Here is a 16,555-nt window from a genome sequence, read left to right as displayed (position 1 = left end):
GTCCTGTTTTCATTGCAAATTATTTTTAACTCTGATTTCTGCTTAAGCACAAGTGATAAGTAAAAATGAACAATTTTGAGATAAACAGCATATTGTCTCAGAATCGATGGGGATGCAAGCTTGAAGCCAGTATTGATGGCAGTTTGAGTTAACAAACCAGCACTTCTTCTCATTTTTGAATACAATTATGTAAGCTGTTGTACTTCAGCTTAAGGCAATTCAAGAGTTTGGCTCCTGTGTTTCCAGTTTCTCCACTTGACTGAAGTCCCACATCCTTGAGCCTTTCCGTTGCCTTCCCAAGGTCTTGGCATCCTGGTGAAAATGTGCTGCCCAGAATCGGACATAATACTCCAGCTGCAGCCTAACCAATGTTTTATAAAGGTTCAGTGTGATTTGTCTTTATACTTGCTTCCTCTATTAATGAAGGCAACGATTATTTTTATCCACAGGCTTAATTTGTTCTACCAAGCACCCTGCAGATCTGCTTCTGTAGCTGCTTTCAAATGGCACCATTTCCTTTGCCTGCCTTCTTTCTCCTCCCAAATGTAGCACTTTGTTAGTGGTCTGCATTAAAATGTTATCTGTCATGTGGCTGCCTACTTCAGTATTCACGCCAACTTTCCACATCACTGCCTTTTTGAGATGTCTTCTCTTATCCCTAACTATGGGCTTCCCTGGACCACAGTTGACAGGGCTGTCAACTATGTTTCCTCAATTTCCTGCACATTTGCTCTCGCATCCTTGTCCACCCAACCAGAATTCCCCACCAGCCCCACCCTCATTCATTTCCTTTCAGCATTATGAAGGGTTTGATGCCTTTGCAACGTCTTGTTCCAATCTTCCGTCTCCATTGGTCAGACCCCTTCTCAAGCCTGTCTCCCAGGCAACCGGAGGAAATGGCAGCAGCTGCTCTTCTGCACCTTCCCATCAGGGCCCCAGTCTGACCTTCTAGGCGAGGCAGCGATTTATATGAACTTCTGGTTTAGTTACTGCCTGCTACGCTGCTGGCATTTAGGGCAGTGCTAGTTCCATAACAATTGTGACCAGTCAGGGTTGTTAGCCCTGAGTTGAACCCTCGAACCTGGAGGAACAATGGACCACTCTTTGTCTGACCTCTACCCTTTGACCTGTTTGGCATGGGTGACCCCACAAGGCCCTAATCCCGGCCAACGTAGCTCTCCGGGTCATTGAGGCACGCAAGCCTCCAAACCCTATGACCATGTTGTAGTTCTCTTGGAGCACTTCCGATTTTGATGCACTGCATTTGATCGTCACGATATGGAGGAATCAAATGCAGTCGAGTGGTTGCTTTCTCAGGCAGTCTGATAGGGTGATGATGAACTCCAGTTACCAGTTACTTTAATTCAATGTATCACTTCCCCTCTGACCTCTCTATTTGGCCACCAGTGTTGTTTTATGGGTGGCAGGGTGGAGATTCGTATCTACCCGAGGTGGTGTAAGGTGCCCCTTCCCTCCGTTAGCCTGAAGGTCACCCCCGTGCAAGGTTGTAGCACCTGCTTAAGCCCCCCCCCCCCCGATCAGGAAGGGAACAGGTGGTGGATGGTCGTGTTACAGCTGGTGCGTATCACAAGTCCTGGTTATGCAACCACAGGGACCAAGCAGACAGCCTCCAAAGAGATAATGGCTGGAGTCACCCGTTGTGAAAAGGCACTGCCTGGAAGGCAATGGCAATCCACTTCTGTGAAAAAAAATTTTTGCCAAGAACGATCGTGGTTATGAGACCATGATCGCTACCTCATATGACACGGCACGTAATGATGATGAAGTTGTCCTAGTGATGTTTGGTGTAAGTTACTGTTTCTTGAGCTTATCTTTCAGCTAGGCACATTGCATTTATAAAGATACAACAAGGAAACCGGGCCTTCGGCCTACCAGCTCCATGACAACCATCAGTCACCTTCATTACACTAATCTGATCTTTCTTCATTCCCATATCCTAATTAACTCACCCTCCCCCGATACTACCAATTAACAGCGGCCAATTAATTTATTAACCCACATGGTCACAGAGGGCGTGGAAATCCCACACCAACAGCACTGGAGGTCAGGATTGAACCCGGATCTCTGACACTGTGAGGCAGTTGTTCTAACAAAATATTTTTTCTTTCAATTTATGTTGGAAATCTGTTTTTTTTTCACTTTTCTCTTCTGTCTTGAATTGCTGGTATTGAAATAATATATCCTTTAATAACTCTGGGTTGGGCTCGGTCACCTCTTTTCTCCGTTCACTCAGATGTGCTGTTGAAAGTATCCTGACTGGTTGCATGATGGTCTGGTGTGGCTATTCAAATGCACAAGATCATAAGAAACTGGAGAGACCAGTGGATTCAGCCCGATGTTTCAGGGGCATAACCTCCCGGGAGTGAAAGGGTTAACCAGCATTTGAATGCTCTGGGCTGTACTCGCTGCGGAATTTCTCCGACCTAAGGGGTTGCTCTTAATGGAGAATGCCTGCGCGTGACCTTTTTTTAACAAGGGGAGGCTGATGGCCGGGCAGTCACCACACAGTCCTTGACAGATCGGGGGTCAGGGTCCAGTGGCGCGGAGTGCAAGACCCCTGGGGACCCTTCTCTGCTGCAGCCACCCTCTGTCACACTGCTGTTGTGATGTGTCGTCGGCTCCCATCACCTCCACCACTGAGGTTTGTCTGGAACCTCCCCTTGACCTTATCGCCATGGCTGGCCCTAGCAGGAGCTCAGCTCCAGCCGGCATCACCCCTTGGGATTTCAGGAACTCACAAACCTCCCCACCACAACAAGGTGATGATCCTCATTCTGAATGTGAAGGGTGGAAAGACAATGGTGGATTGAAAATGTGATTACCCTCCAACGACAATACTCCAATAATCGATGGAACTCCAAACAGTGGAAAATGTTCCCAGTGAAGATCATCAACGTCATCCACTATTTATTTGTGAGTAGACGGATGAGGTGATTATAGGCTGGATTAGATTTGTTTTCTCAAAATTTAATGTAAATTTATTATCAAAGCACATATATCTCACAGTATACTACCCTGAGGTTCATTTTCTTCCAGGTACAAGGAAACGAGTTAGAATCAAAGAAAAATTGCACACAAAGATGAACAAACGACCAATGTGCAAAAGACGTCAAGTTGTGCAAATACAAAAGAAAAACAAAATAATAATAATTCTACGCTCCCTGGAGCATAGTAAAATGAGGGGAGATTTGATAGAAGTATATAAAATTATGATGGGTATAGATAGAGTAAATGCAAGCAGGCTTTTTCTACTGAGGCTAGGGGAGAAAAAAACCAGAGGACATGGGTTAAGGGTGAAGGGGGAAAAGTTTAAAGGGAACATTGGAGGGGGGGGGCTTCTTCACACAGAGAGTGGTGGGAGTGTGGAATGAGCTGCCAGATGAAGTGGTAAATGCGGGCTCACTTTTAACATTTAAGAAAAACTTGGACAGATACATGGATGAGAGGGGTATGGAGGGACATGGCCCAGATGCAGGTCAGTGGGATGAGGCAGAAGAATGGTTCGGCACAGCCAAGAAGGGCCAAAAGGCCTGTTTCTGTGCTGTAATGTTCTATGGTTCTAAATAATATTGAGAACATGCAATGTAGAGTCCTTGAAAGTGAGTCAATGGATTTATCCACTCTGGTTCAAGAGTCTGATGGTTGAGAGGCATAATAGCTGTTCCTTAACCTGGTGATGTGAGACCTAAGTCTCCTCTACCTCCTTCCCGATGACAGCAGTGAGAAGGAGCATGTTCTGGATGGTGGGGGTCCTCGATGATGGATGCTACTTCCCTGCGCTCAGTGGTAAGGAAGGTCTTTCCTGTGCTGGACTGGATTGTATCCACTGCTTTCTGTAGACCATTCCATGCAAAGGTATTGGTGTTTCCAAATGTGACCAGTCAGGGTACTCTCCACCATGCATCTACAGAAGTCTGCCAAAGTTTTAGATGACATCTTCACAAACTTCTAAGAAAGTAGAGGCACTGCTGTGCATGCTTCATAATTGCACTTGCATGCTTTCCCCCGAGATAATAGTTCTGCACTTGTTTAATTTGGAGGAGGCAATGATGTCACAATAACACACCCTTGGTGACCTGACCTCAGCAGCGTATGGTCACTGGAGTGTGAGAAAGGGCTTGGTGAAGCTGAGACTTGATGCGCAACATGAATCTGTTTTATTTCACAGTGAATAAAGTGGAAAAATCCTGAATTAAACCAAAATATGTACTTTAAACCTGGAAATTTTAGCAAAATGGACAGGATTGGATAAGTCTTGACTCCACATACCCTTTCATCATTTTGATTTTCATTTTTATCTTCATGTCTCATCTACAAAATTAAATGCCTAAATTTTATCTGCTGGTGCTTTAACCAATCGCTTTGATCAATATGAAAGCAGTGATGGTTCTTTCCTATTTATCCGCAGCATTCCTCTCATTGTCAGGCATATTTGGGAATTCAACTTGGTAAAGTGGAAGGAAAAGAAGACATGAAGCAAGCTGGATGATCGGTGTAAGGAAGCCATGATATGTTTCTGCAATAGCCCCAGGCTGAATGCAAAATGAGTCCAATGTGGTAACAGGTATCAAAGACACAAGAAAGAGTTATGACCAAACATGTACAAATATCGTGATCAGATACTTTTAGTTCAATTGGCACAAAATGTGTTTATCCACCGTCTTACCGAAAAAAGTTATCAAGTCACACACCCTGTCACTCACTGCTCTTGGTTAGACAAGCAGCCTTCTATATGTTTCAGCAAGACAATCGCAACCATTGCAATTTAATTGGAAATCCAGTTGCTCATACACTTCAGTAATGTCTCCCTGCCAGGCTACACATTCGCCTGTGTTTCCCTGCTTCTAAAGGAAAGTGAGATCAGTAACTTTTCTGTTTCGGTGCATGTTCTTGGAAAATCCTCAAAAGAAAAGAGCAACTATTTGCTACAGTTAGAGGGGATGGAAGTGATTAACTGAAGATCAGAAGCAGAATTGGGTTTAACATCACTGGCAGAAGTTGAGAAACTTATTGTTTTGCAGCAGCAGTACAGTGCAATACATGATAAACTATAAATTACAATAATATATTAAAAATATTTTAAAATATATAAATAAAATGAAATAAGTAGTGGAAAAAGAGAGCAAAAACTAGTGAGGTCATGTTCATGTGTTAATTCATTGGTCAATCAGAAATCTGATGGTGGGGGTGAAGCGGTTTCTATTATTTATTTATCCATCTATCCAGTTAACTGTCTATCTACCCATCTATCTACTCCCCCTATCTATCCATCTATCCATTCATTCATCCATCCATCCATTAATCTATTTATTTAGTGAAATAGTGCGCAGGAGGCTCTTCGATCCATGCCACAACCAGTAATGTATGACAACCTGATTAACCCTGACTTAATCACAGGATAATTTACAATGACCAATTAAGCCATCTGGTATGTCTTTGGGCAGTGTGAGGAAACCGGAGAAACACACACGTTCCACGGGGAGGACGTACTGAGACACCTTACAGAACAGCACCAGAATTGAACTCTGAGCTCCAGAATGCCCTGACCTGTAATAGCGTCGCGATAACCTCTACGCTGTCGAAGCTGCTCGTGAAACGCAGAGTGTGTGTCTACAAGATCCTGTACCTCCTCCCTGACGATAACAAAGGGAAGGGGGCATGTCCTGGGTGATGGGGTTCTTAATGATGGATGCCACCTTTCTGGGGCATCGTGTTTTGAAGACGTCCTCAATGCTGGGGAAGCTGGTGCCCGTGATGGAGATGGATGAATTTACTTAGCTAGTAGAATGCAAACAATTGGGATAATTTTTGAACAACATTGGCAGAGCTCTGTGGGTTGGGTATCATCTGTAAGGAGAAAAGAATTGGGTTGAACCCTTGTAGCTGGATAGTTTTATGAGATGGAGATATGTATAGATCAATGGAAAGCAAAATTGTGTGGGTGGGGGGGTGCATAATATCCCCTGTTACCCTATCTCCACATTGCCATCAATGGTCTCCAGATTCATCCACCACTCACTTACACACTTAGGGCAATCTGCATGTCTTCAACACAGGGGTTTTCAACCTGGGGCCCCTGTGGCCCTCGGTTAATGGTAGGGGTCCATGGCACAAGAAAGGTTGGGAACCCCTGCTTTAGGAAAACCCAAACCGTGTCAGGGCGAGCGTGCACCTGAGGTCCGGATCGAAACAGGACCATGAGCTGTGTGGTGCTGCCGACTTATTTCAACTGCTCTTTCTGACTTCCCTTTATTTTTTGCCCAGATCTGACAAATGGTTACCAGTTTCCCCATCTTCCTGTGAGAGAGAGAGAGAGAGAGAGAGAGAGAGAGAGAGAGAGAGAGTCTGTGGCACGCTGAACTGTTGGAATGAACAGTGGTTTTTGATGGGCTCGAGATCATGGTCTCTGTGGGAGCTTTACTATTGTTTACAAGGCGGATGGGTGGAGGGGCTGATGCTTTGCTGAGGCCGGTGAGGGGAATGGGAGGAGGGAGAGTTGATGCTTTGCTGAGGCCGGTGAGGGGAATGGGAGGAGGGAGGGTTGATGCTTTGCTGAGGCCGGTGAGGGGGAATGGGAGGAGGGAGGGTTGATGCTTTGCTGAGGCCGGTGAGGGGGAATGGGAGGAGGGAGGGTTGATGCTTTGCTGAGGCCGGTGGGGGGAATGGGAGGAGGGAGGGTTGATGCTTTGCTGAGGCCGGTGGGGGGAATGGGAGGAGGGAGGGTTGATGCTTTGCTGAGGCCGGTGAGGGGAATGGGAGGAGGGAGGGTTGATGCTTTGCTGAGGCCGGTGGGGGGAATGGGAGGAGGGAGAGTTGATGCTTTGCTGAGGACGGTGGGGGGAATGGGAGGAGGGAGGGTTGATGCTTTGTTGAGGCCGGTGGGGGGAATGGGAGGAGGGAGGGTTGATGCTTTGCTGAGGCCAGTGGGGGGAATGGGAGGAGGGAGGGTTGATGCTTTGCTGAGGCCGGTGGGGGGAATGGGAGGAGGGAGGGTTGATGCTTTGCTGAGGCCGGTGGGGGGAATGGGAGGAGGGAGGGTTGATGCTTTGTTGAGGCCGGTGGGGGGAATGGGAGGAGGGAGGGTTGATGCTTTGCTGAGGCCAGTGGGGGGAATGGGAGGAGGGAGGGTTGATGCTTTGCTGAGGCCGGTGAGGGGGAATGGGAGGAGGGAGGGTTGATGCTTTGCTGAGGCCGGTGGGGGGAATGGGAGGAGGGAGGGTTGATGCTTTGCTGAGGCCAGTGGGGGGAATGGGAGGAGGTAGAGTTGATGCTTTGCTGAGGCCGGTGAGGGGGAATGGGAGGAGGGAGGGTTGATGCTTTGCTGAGGCCAGTGGGGGGAATGGGAGGAGGGAGGGTTGATGCTTTGCTGAGGCCGGTGGGGGGAATGGGAGGAGGGAGGGTTGATGCTTTGCTGAGGCCGGTGGGGGGAATGGGAGGAGGGAGGGCTGATGCTTTGCTGAGGCCGGTGGGGGGAATGGGAGGAGGGAGGGTTGATGCTTTGCTGAGGCCGGTGGGGGGAATGGGAGGAGGGAGGGTTGATGCTTTGCTGAGGCCGGTGGGGGGAATGGGAGGAGGGAGGGTTGATGCTTTGTTGAGGCTGGTGGGGGGAATGGGAGGAGGGAGAGTTGATGCTTTGCTGAGGCCGGTGAGGGGGAATGGGAGGAGGGAGGGTTGATGCTTTGCTGAGGCCAGTGGGGGGAATGGGAGGAGGGAGGGTTGATGCTTTGCTGAGGCCGGTGGGGGGAATGGGAGGAGGGAGGGTTGATGCTTTGCTGAGGCCGGTGGGGGGAATGGGAGGAGGGAGGGCTGATGCTTTGCTGAGGCCGGTGGGGGGAATGGGAGGAGGGAGGGTTGATGCTTTGTTGAGGCCGGTGGGGGGAATGGGAGGAGGGAGGGCTGATGCTTTGCTGAGGCCGGTGGGGGGAATGGGAGGAGGGAGGGTTGATGCTTTGTTGAGGCCGGTGGGGGGAAATGGGAGGAGGGAGGGTTGATGCTTTGTTGAGGCCGGAGAGGGGGAATGGGAGGAGGGAGGGTAATGCTTTGTTGAGGACGGTGGGGGGGAATGGGAGGAGGGGAGAGTTGATGCTTTGTTGAGGCCGGTGAGGGGAATGGGAGGAGGGGAGAGTTGATGCTTTGTTGAGGCCGGTGAGGGGAATGGGAGGAGGGAGGGTTGATGCTTTGCTGAGGCCGGTGAGGGGGAATGGGAGGAGGGAGGGTTGATGCTTTGCTGAGGCCGGTGGGGGGAATGGGAGGAGGGAGGGTTGATGCTTTGCTGAGGCCGGTGGGGGGAATAGGAGGAGGGAGAGTTGATGCTTTGCTGCTGCTGCTGCGTGTGAGTGGGGAAGGGAAGGTCTTTGGGGTTCTAACATTTTCCTGTCATTCATTCTTTGGGATTTTTCTTGTTTCAGGGACATCTGCGGAGAGTAAGAATTTCAGGCTGTATACTATACATTCTCTGATATTAAAGGGAACTATTCATCACACTGCCTGTTGCCAAAAGAAGTTTGCAGAACAGTTGTCTTCTGGAGATTTGGATCAACACAAATATCCTTATGCAGCACAGAATGATGTGAATTTAAAACTGGCAATATTTTACGGTAGGCTGAGATGATTGTTGTGACTACCGCTGATCTGAGTGGCATGTAGGTACAGAGTTGCCCAAGCCGCTGGACCACCTGTGTATACTGAATCTTCAAATAAAGCCATGATCATCAGTTGCTATGGCAATTTGCATGGCACAATGCATCACAGCAGTAAGCTATCAGGCATTGTGGCATTTACACCACAGCTTTACTGAGCTTTGGGGAGAAACTGTGACGTACGGTCAAAACACAGCCCGACTGGGACGAGGAGTTAGTCTACCCCAGCACTGATACAGTACGCACTGCCCCTGCTTGCTGACTGGGACCTTTGCCACTGTGAAAATACTTTGAAGACGCTTTGCTATTTGTAGCACCTCCCTAGTGATCTAGTTAAATTTCATTTGTAGTAGAACAAAGATCAAACTGGTGGAAACCATGTTTAATGCTTGGACTGAATACAATTAATTAACAGCAGCTAAGCATTTAAATCACAGTGCAGAAGTACATCTATTTTAAGGAGATAATCCTGGTGTTTTGAATTCCCCTAGATCTGACTGATCCCCACTCAAATGAATTAACACATCTCCAGTCAGAATATTTGGCATGTTCTAAAATTAGACTCTGATCTAATCTATAAAGGGGAACATCAGCCACAAGTTCCCACCTATTATCTCCTTTAACCCGATCTGTAAGCGCAGCCTTCGAATTTGCTCTGATAACTCTCTTGGAAAGTGTATAACATCGAATATGTCTGATAGATCAATTGTGACTCAAGAGTTGTTGCAAGAGCAATACAGCTAGACCTCCTTAATTTTTTACCTGCAATTTCTCCCATTTTTGTAGATGCCCTATAGAAAGCATTCTATCCAGATGCATTGTAGCTTGGTTCTACCCGAGACCACAAGAAACAGCATAGTTTATCAATATTCATGCATGAAGAACAGCATCTTGGTTGAGACATCAAAAAGAATTTGTTGAGTGTGGAGTGACTGTTCTCCATCAATAGAAGATCAGTAAGAAACAGTAAACAGGAAAGGTGTGAGTGAAATGACTTGATTTTCTATTCCATGTGCACATTTGTGTGAAGTATATTTCTCTTAAATTTGCAGCTATTTCAGCAGGCTGCCTCTGTTGTCTTATAAGTGTAGGTTTCATGAGTGTGTTACATCCAAATTGTTTCTATTTTAATTGGCTTTTACTTGTGTGTGGAGTTTTAATACCACAGAAAGTAAATAATTTTTAAAATTAAAGATGACCTGAAGCCATTAATGTCATGTTCTCAGAATATGTCACATGGAACAATAGGCAGTTAACAGCTATCGCTTTCTTAGTACTTAGATTAAGCTCTGAGTAGAATGCCCTGGGGAGGAAAGGGAAATGAAGTCAGCTCCTACTCTACTTACGCCACATGTCCAATGATAGAGCAAGTGTGGATGATATTTACTGCAAGGAACATGGAAGAATGATACCGGAAGGAAAAGCAGTCCATTAAAATGGAGAAAATAAATCAATCTTGACAATAGTTGCATTTTGCTCACTGTTCAGAAAAAAACCATAATTAGAGAATTGTCAAGTACTGCACTTTCACTCTTTACAGGCAAATGACTTCCTTTTTTGTCTACTTCCATTTAGAGGCTGAAGAGGTGCGGCTGCTTATTCAAGACAATTTAAGCCTGATGATTTTCGTCAGAACTTTGGGTTTATACAGCTGAAGTATTAACCTTTGCTTTCTCCATTGACAGTTCTAGTTTTGGTCTTTCTATTAATGGGCAGGCACTGGCAAGCATTTTAGAACTGTTCCTTTACTCTTCCTTAAGTACTCCCATCATAATCGGGTTTATTATCTCTGACCTGTATAACATAAAATTTGTTGCAGTATAGTGCATGGACAAAATTACCACAAATTGTGGTACCCGTTGGTAGTGTAGCATAACGGTTAGCGCGATGCTATCACAGCTTGGGGTGTTGGAGTTCAATCACAGCATCATCTGTAAGGAGTTTGGAACTTCTCCCCAAGACCATGTGGTCTTTTTTTACGGGTGCTCTGGTTTCCTCCCACAGTCCAAAGACGCACAGCTTTGTAGGTTAATTGGTCATTATAAATTGTCCTGTGATTAGGCTGGGATTAAATCAGGGGTTGCTGGGCAGGGCAGCTTGAAGGGCCGGAAGGGCTAACTCTGTGTTGTATCTCTAAATCTAAAAAACATTTTAATTCCACACAAAAGAGGAACAACGAGGTGGTGTTCATGGGTTCAGAGAGAGATAGAGATGCCTAAAGCATTTGCCACAGTCTGACACAAATACTTCACCATCACATCAGCATCTTTGATACTAATAAGCTCTGAAATGTTTACCCTGAGATGTTTTCAAGTTTCTGAAGGGGGTTGTCACTGTTCGGACATTCCAATGTCCAGCAGACTTTGACCCTTTAAGTTGAACATATCTTGCTGTGTAGGGCCAGTAATTTTTCATATTGGAGAATGAGGCTAGGATTTTTCACCCATCTGCGCATGCACAATGTAAATCAATGACTATTGCCAAATGAACAGAATGGCTAATACAATTGTAGAAAAGAGTTTGCACCAACAATACTAACAGCAGAATTCATAACCATAAGACACAGGGGCAGAAACAGGCCATTCAGGCAATTAAGTCTGCTCCATTATTCGGTCATGGCTGATTTATTATTTCTCTCAACCCCATTTTCTTGCCTTCCTGTAACCTTTGACGCTCTTACTAATCAAGAACCTGTCAACCTCTGCTTTAAATATACCCAATGACTTGGCCACCACAGCTGTCTGTGGCAATGAATTCCACAGATTGATCACCTTCTGGCTTAAGAAATTCCTCCTAACTGGGCATCCTTGTATTCAAAGGTCCTAGACTCCCCCACTATTGGAAACATCTCTCCAACTCTGTCCAGGCCTCATTGAGATTTCCACTCATTCTTCTAAACTCAGGCCCAGAGTCATCAAATGCTCCTCACATGTTAACCCTAGAACAAGTGATGCAAGGAAGATTGGATGTCATTTTCATAACTTTCTCTGTTCTCACAGAATTTTTTTTTGCTGAGTAACACACACAAATTGCTGGAGGAACTCAGCAGGTGAGGCACCATCTAGGGAAAAGAGTAAACAGTAGATGTTTTGGGCCGAGATCTTTCTTCAGTGCTGGGCATTCTCACCTCTGATAAAAGTGGTGAAAGATTATTGATTTGATAAGTACACATTAGGCTGTGCCCTTGGGTCTTGGAGGATAAAATTCCAGATCTGATCTTTGTCTGTGCCAATGTTTCAGCTAAAGTGATTGGAGCTGTGGCTAAAACACTTTATCTGTCATACTTTGATTCCTTTGTTGTGTTTCTTAAACTTTTTATTTTGTAAATTTTATGTTAGAGATTCAGCATAGTAACAGGTCCTTCTGGCTCAGTGAGGTTGCCCCATCCAATTACATCCTTGTGTACAAATAACCTAATGACCTACACCTCTCTGGTATGTATATGGAGGCGAAGGGGGGGGGGGTGTGGGGCAGAACCAGAGCACCCATAGGAAACCCACATGGTCATGGGGAGAACGTACAAACTGAATTCAGACAGCGGCAGAATTGAACCTGGGGCACTGGCGCAATAATAGCATTTTACTAACCGCTGCGGTACCGCGCCACTTTAACTTCTGGGGTGCGACTTATTAATTCAACCCTGATTCCTAAATTGTTAATTCTGCTCCTCTCCCCCTTATTCACCAACATACTGAGTTTCATTCATTGTACAATTAGTTCTCAGTGCTGCTAGGATCTGCGTGTTAGCAAAAGCCCCTTGCACATATAAGTTAATATGTCAACCAGTCAGGCCCTGCTGACAGTAATTGCAATGAACGTAGTTTTAATTACACTCGGGGGGGGGGGGGGGGGGTTGGGGGAAGAAGTTCTTAATGTTTTAAGAAGTTCTTAATCCAAGAAAGGAAGCAACACTTAAAGCCTTTGGAAGGTTCCCTCCTCACTACATTCATGGTTCTCATGCTCTCCAGGGCAGTTCTCTGAGATGCTGGACTCTGGGCTGTTTGCTCCATTATAGTTTAAGATGTGGAGATGGCAGGTAATTCATTTGCATTGGAGGAGTACTAAAGCTGTTTAAAATGGGGAGATGACTAAATGCTGTGGTACAAGGAGATTTGGGTGCCCAGGTACACGAGACACCTAGCTAGCATGGCTTGTAATTAGGAAGTTAAACAGGATGACAATGTAGTGATGTCTTGTTACAGCCTTACGGGATGGGGTTATGCCTGGAGTAGTTTGTGCGGTTCTGGCCTCATTTAAGGAGGGACACATTGATTGTCTGTCAGTCTTTGTGTGTAGTTCTTCACTGATTCTGTTGTATTTCTTTGTTTGACTGGGAATGCCTGCAAGAAAATGAATCTCACGGTGATGTACACTCAGTGGCCATTTTATTTGGTTCCTCTGTATACCTTCTTGTTAAGACCATAAGACAATAAGACATAGGAGAAGAATTAGGCCACTTGGCTCATTGAGTCTGCTCCGCCATTTCATTTTTCCTCTCAGCCCCAATCTCCTGCCCTCTTCCCATATCCTTTCATGCCCTGACCAATCAAGAATCTATCAAATTCTGCCTTAATTATACATAAACACTTGGCCTCACAGCAGCATTTGGCAATGAATTCCATAGATTGCCATTCTCTGGTTAAAGAAATTCCTCTCATCTTCATTCTAAAATTACACCTCTCTATCCTGAGGCTGTGTCCTCTGGTCTTCAACTCTCCCACCACAGGAAACATCCTATCCACATCCACTCTATCAAGGCCTTTCACCATTTGATAGGATTCAATGAGGTCACCCCCTCACTCTTCTGAATTCCAGTGAATACAGACCCAGAGCTGTCAGATGCTATTCATACGACAAGCCATTCAATCCTGGAATCATTTTCACGAACCTCCTTCGAACCCTCACCAGTTTCAGCACATCCTTTCTAAGATGAGGGGCCCAAAACTGTCCACAATACTCAAGGTAAGGCCTCACCAGTGCCTTATAAAGCCTCAGCATCACATTCCTACTCTTGTATTCTAGGCCTCTTGAAATGAATGCTAACATGGCATTTTCCTTCCTCACCACCAACTCAACCTGCAAGTTAACCTTCAGGGAGTTCTGCACAAGGACTCCCAACTCCCTTTGCATCTCAGATTATAGACAATAGACAAAAGGTGCAGAAGTAGACCATTCGGCCCCTCGAGTCTGCACCGCCATTCTGAGATCATGGCTGATCATTCACTATCAATACCCAGTCCCTGCCTTGACCCCATATCCCTTGATTCCCCTATCCAAAAGATATCTATCTAGCTCCTTCTTGAAAGCATCCAGAGAATTGGCCTCCACCGTCTTCCGAGGCAGTGCATTCCACACCTCCACAACTCTCTGGGAGAAGAAGTTCTTCCTCAACTCTATTTTAAATAACTGACCTCTTATTCTCAATCCATGCCCTCTGGTACTGCACTCTCCCAACATCTGGAACATATTTCCTGCCTCAATCCTATCAAATCCTTTAATTATCTTAAACGTTTCAATCAGATCCCCTCTCAATCTCCTCTATTCCAGCATGTACAAGCCCAATCTCTCCAATCTCTCTGCGTAAGACAGCCCTGCCATCCCAGGAATCAACCTAGTGAATCTATGCTGCACTTCCTCAATTGCCAGAATATCCTTCCTTAAACCTGGAGACCAAAACTGTACACAATATTCCAGGTGTGGTCTCACCAGGGCCCTGTACAAATGCAAAAGGACATCCTTGCTCTTGTATTCAATTCCCCTTGTAATAAAGGCCAACACTATATTTGCCCTCTTCACTGCCTGTTGCACTTGCTCATTCACCTTCATTGACTGGTGAAGTAGGACTCCTAGGTCTCTTTGCACTTCTCCCTTACCTAACTCTACACCGTTCAGACAATACTCTGCCCTCTTGTTCCTGCTTCCAAAGTGGATAACTTCACATTTATTCACATTGAATGACATCTGCCAAGTATCTGCTCACTCACCCAGCCTATCCAAGTCTCCCTGTATTCTCCTAATTTTCTCCCCATTTAGAAAATATTCCACATATTTATTTCTACTACCAAAGTGTATAACCATGCAGTTTCCAACACTGTATAGTATTTCATTTTCCACTTTCTTGCCCATTCTCCTATTCTGTCTAAGTCTTTCTAAATCCTACCTGTTTCTTCAACACCACCTGCCCCTCCACCAATCCTTGTATCATTGCAAACTTGGCATCAAAGCCATCTATTTCATCTCTAAATCATTTATATACAGCATAAATAGAAGTGGTTTCAGCACTGACCCCTGTGGAACACCACTAGTCATTGGCAACCAAGCAGAAAAGGATCCTTTTATTCCCACTTGCTGCCTCCTACCAATCAGCCAATGCTCTAATCTTGTCAGTAACTTTCCTGTAATACCATGGGCTCTTAACTTGGTAAGCATCCTCATCTGTGGCACCTTGTCAAAGGCCTTCTGAAAATCCAAATATTCAACATCCACTGCATCCCCTTTATCTATCCTACTTGTAATCTCCTCAAAGAATTCCAACAGGTTCATCAGGCAGGATTTTCCCTGAAGGAAACCATGGTGACTTTGTACTATCTTGTCCTGTGTCACCAAGTATTCCATCACCTCATCCTTAACAATTGACTCCAACTTCTTCCCAACCACTGAGGTCAGGCTAATTGGTCTATAATTTCCTTTCTGCTGCCTTCCTCCTTTCTTAAAGAGTGGAGTGACACTTGCAATTCTCCAATCCTCTGGCACCATGCCAGAGTCCGATGATTTTTGAAAGATCATTTCTAATGCCACCACAATCTCTAACACTGCCTCTTTCAGAATCCTAGGGTGCAGTTCCTCTGGTCCGGGTGACTTACGTACCTTTAGGACTTTCAGCTTTTTGAGCACCTTCTCTCTTGTAACAGTAACTGTACCCACTTCTCTTCCTTCACACACTACAACATCAGGCATACTGCTAGTGTCTTCCACAGTGAAGACTGATGCAAAATACCCATTTAGTTCATCAGTCATCTCCTTGTCTCCCATTATTATTTCTCCTGCCTCATCTTCTAGCAGTCCTATATCCACTCTCATTTGACTTTTATTTTTAACGTACTTGAAAAAAACTTCTACTATCCACTTTGATATTATTTGCTAACTTGCTTTCATATTACATCATTTCCCTTCTATTTTTAGTTGCTCTCTGTAGTTTTTTTAAAAACTTCCCAATCCTCTATCTTCCCACTAATTTTTGCTTTGTTGTATGCCCTTTCTTTTGCTTTGACAATAGCTTTGACTTCCCTTGTCAGACACGGCTGTGTTATTTTACCATTTGAGTATTTCTTCATTTTTGGAATATATATGTCCTACACCGTCCTCATTTCTCCCAGAAACGCACACCATTGCTACTCTGCTGACATCCCTGCCAGCAGCTCCTTCCAATTTACTTTGGCCAACTCTTCTCATACCACTGTAATTTCCCTTACTCCACTGAAATACTGCTACATCAGACTTTACTTTCTCCCTATCAAATTTCAAGTTTAACTCGATCATATTCCGATCACTGGTTCCTAAGGTTTCTTTTACCTTAAGTTCCCTTATCACCTCTGGTTCATTACATAACACCCAATCCAGTATAGCTGATTCCCTAGTAGGCTCAACAACAAACTGCTCTAAAAACCCATTTTCTAGGCATTCAACAAACTCACTCTATTACCAACCTGATTTTCCAAATTGATCTGCGTGTTAAAATCTCCCATGTTCTATTTCCTGTTGTAATCTTATAAATCATATAAATTCACACATGACCCCTGACAAAAGTTTGAAAATGTCAAAATGGTTTAAAGGTTCAATTCACACAAAATTCTGGAGAAACTCAGCAGGCCAGGCAGCATCTATGGAAAAAAGGG

At 45.2% G+C, this 16,555-nt stretch overlaps 1 long non-coding RNA gene across 1 annotated transcript; it reads left to right on the top strand.

Moving 5' to 3' along the window:
• The first annotated feature begins 16 nt into the window (after positions 1-16).
• Positions 17-9,966, top strand: LOC132395388 (uncharacterized). Its single transcript, XR_009512596.1, has 3 exons — positions 17-381; positions 4,430-4,515; positions 8,430-9,966. It is a non-coding gene; the product is annotated as an uncharacterized LOC132395388 (long non-coding RNA).
• Positions 9,967-16,555: the final 6,589 nt, after the last annotated feature.

Source organism: Hypanus sabinus, chromosome 6 (genome assembly GCF_030144855.1).
Source record: "Hypanus sabinus isolate sHypSab1 chromosome 6, sHypSab1.hap1, whole genome shotgun sequence".
In the NCBI taxonomy this organism is placed as follows: Eukaryota; Metazoa; Chordata; class Chondrichthyes; order Myliobatiformes; family Dasyatidae; genus Hypanus; species Hypanus sabinus.
The sequence above is the reverse complement of the archived record's forward strand: the minus strand, read 5'-3'. Positions and strand labels throughout refer to the sequence as shown.